This window comes from Phocoena phocoena, chromosome 17 (assembly GCF_963924675.1).
Source record: "Phocoena phocoena chromosome 17, mPhoPho1.1, whole genome shotgun sequence".
NCBI lineage: Eukaryota > Metazoa > Chordata > Mammalia > Artiodactyla > Phocoenidae > Phocoena > Phocoena phocoena.
This window is the reverse complement of record NC_089235.1, coordinates 70,410,804-70,418,500: the sequence shown is the minus strand read 5'-3', so window position 1 is coordinate 70,418,500 and position 7,697 is coordinate 70,410,804. Positions and strand designations below refer to the sequence as shown.

General features: G+C 55.8%; 1 protein-coding gene across 1 annotated transcript in view; it reads left to right on the top strand.

Moving 5' to 3' along the window:
• Positions 1 to 1,694: 1,694 nt before the first annotated feature.
• The window catches only part of CYRIB (CYFIP related Rac1 interactor B), a 153,912-nt gene continuing 147,909 nt past the window's right edge, over positions 1,695 to 7,697 (top strand). The window contains exon 1 of the mRNA XM_065895008.1: positions 1,695 to 1,971. The gene's annotated coding sequence lies outside the window, so the exon portion shown is untranslated. The remainder of the gene's footprint in view (positions 1,972 to 7,697) is intronic.

Here is a 7,697-nt window from a genome sequence, read left to right as displayed (position 1 = left end):
TTGCGCAAATTCCTCCGGACAGCTCCAGTATCTTGCAAAACACTGAGCCTGATGAACCTGCCCCCTGGGGCTGTTGTGAGAATTAAATTAGATGGGGACAGCGTTTGGCACCTGGTGAGTATTTCCGAAATGTTCAGAATTTTTCATCCCACTGTGTAGGCGGCCAAGAAAGAAACTAAGCTCAGCTGTGTCTGATTCCAAACCCTTTCTCTGCTTCTAGTCACATTCATAGTTCAAGACCCAGCTGTTCCACCCCTCCCCATGCCACCCTCCATCACTGCCAGGGAGGCATCTGTTCCCCTTTTGTAGGGGTGAGAGCGCCAGTGCTCAAGCAAGCTTCCAGGTGCTTCTAATGCCTCCCAGAACTTCTAGGAAGGGCTTTCTGATTTCCTCCTGTTGTTCTCTCTTTGGCTCCCTCCCTTCCAAGCTGGGTAAACACCCCTTCCCCCTGTCTCCTCTATACACTGTCATCTGTCCTACTTTCCTGCAGGTACGGATTCGTGTGGGCCCCCATCTCCCTCCAGGGCTAGGAGCCTCTTGGAAGTCTTGTTGGAATTCTACCATCTCAGTTCCCCCAGCTCCTAGCACAGGGCTTTAGAAGGGGCTCGCTAAAGAAACAAACAGGTCATAATCAGGTAAGTCAGCACTCAATATTATTTGGTGACTGGTCACCACATCCCCTTTCCCGGCAACACATCCAGGAGAGGTGGAGGGTGGAAAGACAATGGAAGCTTCTGAGGTGATTCTTGATGTCCTGCTGGAGGTCAGAGGAAATACTTTAAATAACATTGTCTATATTCCTAAGAAATTTGGCTGAATTTCAAGACAGTGCTGGATGGCTTTGAGGGCCGGGGGAGCAAGGCAGAGGGAGGAAAGAAGCATTTCAATTTCCTAGGCATGTCTTGCTACATGGAGAGAAATGCACTCTTTGCCATTACAGACGAGGGGAAGGATGAGGTCTCTTACAATACCGGAAACGAGAGTTCTACTGAAGGGCATTTTGTCTGGGAATTTCAGTGCTGGAAGTCCTTGGAGAGCCTCGTAGGGTAGCACAGATACTCCCAACCCCCCCTCCCCGCCCCCGCGGTATCTTTCCTTCTGTAGCATTAGCACCACCAGACACATCGGATGCTTGTTTATTGCCTGTCACCCCCGCTCCCCACCCGCGGCAGGGATGTTGTTTGCATTCCCAGCTGCCTCTCGGGGACCTAGGACGGCCCTGGCACTTGGTAGGCCCTCAGCGAATATCTGTCGAGGGCCGAATGGATGTTTTGAACGCACAAGCTGTTCCACGCCTCCACCGTCAGGGGGGCGGGGCAGGGATCGGCATCCTTCCCCACGCACAGGTGAGGGGGAAGCGGACCCAGGGCCGGGAACCCGGCCGGCCTGAAGGTCGGGGGCGCTGAGGGCCCGACGGGCTGTGCCCTCGGGCCATCCCCGCGCCTCGCAGAGCTGGAGTTCCCTCGTCTACGCCACCGGGAGGGCGCCGAGCCCCCCAGCGCGCCCCCGGGCGGCCGCTCGCCCGCCTGCCGCGACTTGCCCAAGGTCACCCGCGCCCCGGCCCCCGGGTTGTGGGGTGGGGGCCGGCGCGGGGCGGTCCCGGGGCGCCGCGCGCGCTGACGCCGGGCCCCGCGATGCGGCGGGGACTGGGCGCGGGGGGAGGCGGCTTCGGCGGGCGTCCTCCTTTTGTGAGAGCGCCGGCGGCGCGGCTTCTCGAAGGTAAACGGCGTTTCCTCTTCCTCCTCGATGCGTCTCTTCCTTTTATAGTTATTTCTCGGCTGGCAGTCGCCGGGGCTGTTGCTGCTGCTGCTGCTGCTGGGCCGCCGCGGCGGGGGCCGCTCGCAAACCTGTGGCGGTGACGTGAGACCCGCCAACCCGGAAGCAGCGGCGGCGGCGGCACCCGAGGCTCCGAGGCTCCTGCGCTCCAGCGCCGGCGGCTGCGCTCCCCTCGCCGCTCGCCCGGGCCGCCAGGTACGTGCCCGGGGCTTCTCCGGCGCCTCCGCCCGGGCCGCCCGGCTCGCTTGCGCGCGCCCTGGGAGCCGATCTGCTACCGGGGAGGGCGTGGGGTGCGGGGCGCGCGCGCGATGGGTGCAGGGAGAGGTGGGAGTGCGATCCGGGCCGCGCCGGGCGCCCTGCGGTTGGAGAGGGGGCGCCGCAGCGGTGGGAGTCCCCGGCGCGTGGGGCGCCCCGAGGATGCGTCTCGGGGGGGAGGGGGCTGGAGGGCGCGAGGGGCGCACGCCGAGGGGCCGCCGCCCGGGTCCGCCCAGCTGTGGGGAGCGCGCGGCTGCGCCCGGAGGGAGGGTGCCCGGCGTGGCCGCTCCCCCGCAGACCCCTCCTGCTAGCCAGGTGCGGGCGCAGGGTCTGACCCCGGGCGCCGTGCACCCCCCAACCCCCCAGCTAACTTCGACTGGGGGCTTGGAAGGCCAGTCTCTTAGAATTGAGGAACTGGAGGGGGTGAACAGAATCTCCCTTGGCTTCAAGACTTCCTCGTGGGGTAACCACCCGCCTCTGTTTAAAGAGCACTTCCTCTTTGCCCTTTATCTTTTCGTCGTATTTTTTTTCCATTTTTTAAAAAATGTAAGTTCAGTGTTAACGAGTGGATGCCCCTGCAGCCTGCACGGCTTCCCTGGAGTTGTGTACACACCCTGTGGGTATGGAACCTTGTGTGTCCTGTGTCGGGGGTGGAAGGAAAGAGGAACCGAGGACTTCCCTTACTGGAGCCCCCGGCGGCGGTCTTTGATCCTCCCCCTGCCGCAGAAATGGAGCCAGAGGGGGAGGGGTTGAGTGGGAAGGAGGCCCCGCCGGGGAGTGTCACGAGGACTTTGCACCTAGGTTTAATTCCTTGCTCTGCCACTTAATAGCTGTGTGACCTTGGGCAAATCGCTTGCCCTCTCTGAGTCTTAGGCGCCTGTCTCTAAAATGGGCTGCTTTGAGTTGGGCCTCGAGAAGAGGAGCGTGTATTCCCTGGCCTGGAGAGGGCGCAGTGATTGGACGTGTCATTGTCAGTCACCTTTAATTTCTGCATCCCCACCGCCTAGAAGGGGGGCCTGGGGCACATGGGAGGTGCTCCATAGATACCTGTGAAATGAATAGGTGGGTGGTGAATTTTGAGAAGTGAGTGGCAGGGTGTGGTCCCACATTTTGGCCTCCTTGCCCTGTAACATCCATTCCACGGTCCCCCGAGAGCCACATTTTGCCACCTGGGATATATGTAATCCACCCCCTTCCCAAGGAGGATTAGCTTGTGAAAATATTGACTTCTTATGAAAAGGAGCTTAAACTCTGACTTTGAGCCTCTCCTATTCTTGGAAGATTGCATTTAGTGGAAATGAAAAGGAAGCCTCATTTTGATTGCCACCGCCAGATGACTGGCCGCCGGGGCGGGCTGCCAGGGCTGACAGCTGGGCTGATTTCCCAGGCGTTGGGGTTCCTGTAAACAGGAGGAAGCTAGGGAGAGGTGGGTTTTCTCCTAGGTGGGGCGTGCAGAAGTGGTCAGCTGGCTTGACTTTTCTTCCTGGGGAGGCACGTTGTAATTTGCGTTATCTGGATCCTTGCTAAACTTTAGGCATGGGGAGGGGCAGAGCGTGTGTGCTGAAGGAGCCCAGGGTGGACTCACCTTCAGGGGTACTTGGAAATGGCCTTCGTATAAAGGCTCACTGCATTTCCGCAGGTCACCTGGGGAGATTTTCAGGTGATTTTGCTTTCTCTGACAGCCATTCCTTTTCTCCTTTCTCAGCTCTCAAAGGCCTGTGTGCACTTCTCTTAGGATCCTTAGCTGTGCTTTTCTTTTGGTTTTTTGCTCTCACAGCTGGAGGGCAGGAGATGAGCCTGAGTGCTGCTATCATTTTAAGAGGCAGAAGCAGGCACCTCTGTGTGGCCGGCTGCGGTTTACGCATATGCGCGGATTCATTTTTAAGGCATAGAGTGGCCATAGTTACCCATGAAGTAGAGGTTTTATTCTCATCTTGCGACTTAGAGAAAGTGCAGGACTTGGCCCAAGACCCTCAGCCAATTAAGCAGCAGATTCAAGGTCCTTCCTCTAGACTTCCTACTGCAGAGCTCTCCCGCTTCCCGGTGCACTGTGCTCCCTTCTGAAGGGCCTTTGTGTTTCCCCTGGCACCTGGCAGGCTGTATGGCATATGCTGGATACTCAGTACATGCTTTTTTTTTTTTTTTGACAGAATGAACAAAAGAGGGATGGTTTGCTCTTTGTGGAGGTACACAGTCTGTCTCTACCTCAAGGTCAGCGCACTGGCCTGTAGGTGACCTTTTGCACTTGTTCTCTGGCCATTCCTCCCAAGTGTGTCTTGGTTCCCCATTGTGGAATCCCAGTGTCTGTCAGTTCCTGCTTCAGCACCCAGAGCCCATGACGGGAGGGACTCCTGAGGGGCACCAGTGCCAGGAGGTTGTGGCCTTAGGCCCATCATCTCCTTGATGGAAGAGACCACGGTCCTGTGGCTTTGGAGGTCTGGAACTTGGCCGCCAAAGCGGTTTCTCTCTCTCCAGAGAAACCATCTTCCAGCAAGCATTGTGGCCATAGTGTTGTGTCAGTGAAACATCAGATTTAAAATCAGTCCACTTTAGCTATGCCCTGGCCTGAAGCCTTAGAGAGGTCATGGCCTTCTTAGAACTTTCTTTTCCTCATGTATAAATGGGCAAAATCATCCCTGCCCCATTCCATCCAGTTCACAGGACTCCTGAACATGAGGGCAGGATCCACATTCACACCTCACTGCCCCCACTTACTGCCTGTGTGCATGTCGCAAAGTTCCTTCACCTCTCAGCCTCAGTGTTCTCATTTGTAAAATGGGACGATCTGTCGGGGGGATGGTTTTGCTCATTGCGGTCATGTGAGTGGTGCTCTCAGCACAGGCCCCCGTTAAATGGCCATAATTGTCAATGTTTATTATTATCAACAGCAGCAGCAGTAGTGATCCCTCTGTCCTCAACTAGAGAGAGCATAAGCGTCTCAAAGGCCAGAGCCATGTCCCATTTTTTTTTTTTTTTTTTTTTTTTTGCGGTACGCGGGCCTCTCACTGCTGTGGCCTCTCCCGTTGTGGAGCACAGGCTCCGCACGCGCAGGCCCAGCGGCTCATGGCTCACGGGCCCAGCCGCTCCACGGCACGTGGGATCTTCCCGGACCGGGGCACGAACCCGCGTCCCCTGCATCGGCAGGCGGACTCTCAACCACTGCGCCACCAGGGAAGCCCCATGTCCCTTTTTTAACTTGAATTGGAGCTTCTGGAGAGAAGTCAATTGAGGAAGCGTGGGGGGAAGGGTTGATTTTATTCTCTTTCTCCTTCCGTGTCTGGGACACTTGATAAAGGCCTGATGAAGAAAGACTCACGATGATCCTGTTTTGCATCCATCCCTGAGAGTAAAAGGTCTTTTTTCCTCTCTCTCATAAAGTGAGCTCTTTATGTGCCTATGGCACTCATTTCATATCTTCTCATAAACTTTGTATCCACTCCTTCCAGATATCACTCAAGACTTGATTCTCCCAGATTGTCAAATAGACAGAGTTCTGTTGCGTGGGTAGAACTTTGGGAGTTAAGTCTTTGATGGTCTTAAAAGGGGTGATTGGCCTCACCAGGTTGAAGGGAAGATAACAGCTTTGTAGCCAAGGATGCATGAGGTTAACAGCATCTGTATTTTCCTCTCATCCTTTTTGGCTTCAGAGGCAGCATGGCTGTGGGTCTGGGGGCCACACTGTCTGGGTTTCCATCCTGGTTGTGCTAACTACGAGCTCCGTGGCTTCCTCTCTCTGGGCCTTCTTCATCTTTCAAATGAAGAATAATGTTTGCTGCCTGGAAAGGTTGTTGTGAAGGTCAACACAGAGGTGGTCTGGGGAGCCTCCCAGCACAGTGTATGGCACATAGACGGTGCCCAGCAAATGTCAGTTACTTTCCTGCCACCCCTGGGCTCTTTCTGTCCTGGCCCCAGTCCCATTGTCCTGTCCCTCCGTTAACGGGGCTCCAATTCCCACTGAGGATCAAGCCCTTGGGTGACAGCTTCATCCTAGATTCAAGTTCAGGTCTCCATGCTTTTCCAAACCACTTGTTGACTGGCCACAGTATGGTGCTTCCACTGTGAATGGAGAGATCCTTGTACCAGAGCTTGTCAAGGAGAGTAAACTGGGGAGTCACTGAGTTTACGTTTTGTCCCGTTGATTTTTTTTCCCTCTCCTTTCCAGAGACTTACTAGCTGCCATCTGCTCCGAGGGAAGGAGACATCATGTTCATAAATAATCGAAGTTGACGAGGAGATTTGTTTAAAGAAGTGATGCTGAGAATGATTTTTATAAATATTTAAGATAATCTGAAGCCATTAGAGGAATCGCAGGGTTTATTAAAAAAAAAAAAAAAACCGAAAGCATGTTTTGGAAGGGTTCCTTTTCCTTCCAAGTTGAATAAATGTCAAGAGTAGTGGACGCAGGGCCCGCAAGGGGCAGGTGGCCTGCCGGTCTGTTTGTCTCTGCTGTTGGCTGTTGGCAGTCATCCATTTATGGGGGCTGATGGATGGGGAACACGAGGGTAGTCAGAGCCACAGGACTGAGGGGGAGAGCCCTGAACATTTTGAAGCTGCCTGGGCTTCCTTGAGACTCAGAGAGCCAGTGGGTCACACATGCCAGGAGTCCCCCTGGGGGGGCTGTACATTTCAGATGCTGCTTCTAGAATCTGAGAGTCAGTGGCAGGCTTCTAGAAGGTTCCTAAAGTGAATGTTTTTTGCTTAATGACAGGCTACATTTTAGTGAGCCCTGCTGAGGCCCACAAGTCGGGAGGCAGCTGGGTGGTCAAATCGAGGGAGGTGGGATAGGGCATGTCAGAACCAGGGGACACCTCGCAACACTTCCCAAACTGGCGGGTGCCCCTGGATCCCTTGGGGATTCCCTTGCAGATTCTGAGGCACAGGCTGGGGTGGGCGGAAGGCCTGCATTTCTAACACCTCCCCGTGTGATGCTCTGGGTTGTGGACCACACTTTGAGTAGGGAGAGCTTGGAGGTCCCCACCTGCCTCATTCATTTGGGACCCCAGCTGGCACTGAGGACACGGATCAGAATATAGTCCCGGAGGCTCCTGGCAGCTGATGGCTTAGTTAGCAGAGGAGACAGACATGCCCCAAATCACACGATACGAAGATGGTGGGGACTGAAGGGAGAGTGGAGAAGAGCTGCCTGCACCCACCCAGAGGTGCTCCATAGCCCAACAGGGCCCGGGTGCTCTGGGCAGTCCAGGTGGGGTGGGAGAGGGAGGGAAGGGAGGGAAGCAGGGGGAGTGTGCCAGGCCTTCACCCATGATCAGGGCTGGAAGGACTGAGCAGGGGCCTCTTGCTCAGAGTTTTAGCCTTCAGGCGTCCCGTACTCTATTTTTTTTTTTTTTTTTTTTTTTTTTTGCGGTACGCGAGCCTCTCACTGTTGTGGCCTCTCCCGTTGTGGAGCACAGGCTCCGGACGCGCAGGCCCAGCGGCCATGGCTCACGGGCCCAGCTGCTCCGCGGCATGTGGGATCTTCCCGGACCGGGGCACAAACCCGTGTCCCCTGCATCGGCAGGCGGACTCTCAACCACTGCGCCACCAGGGAAGCCCCGTCCCGTACTCTTAATTGAACAGATGAGGGAACTGGGATCCAGAGGGGGAAGCATTTTGCCCAAGAGGCAAAGTCAGGACCGGAACCCAGGTCTTCTGGCTCCCAAACCGAG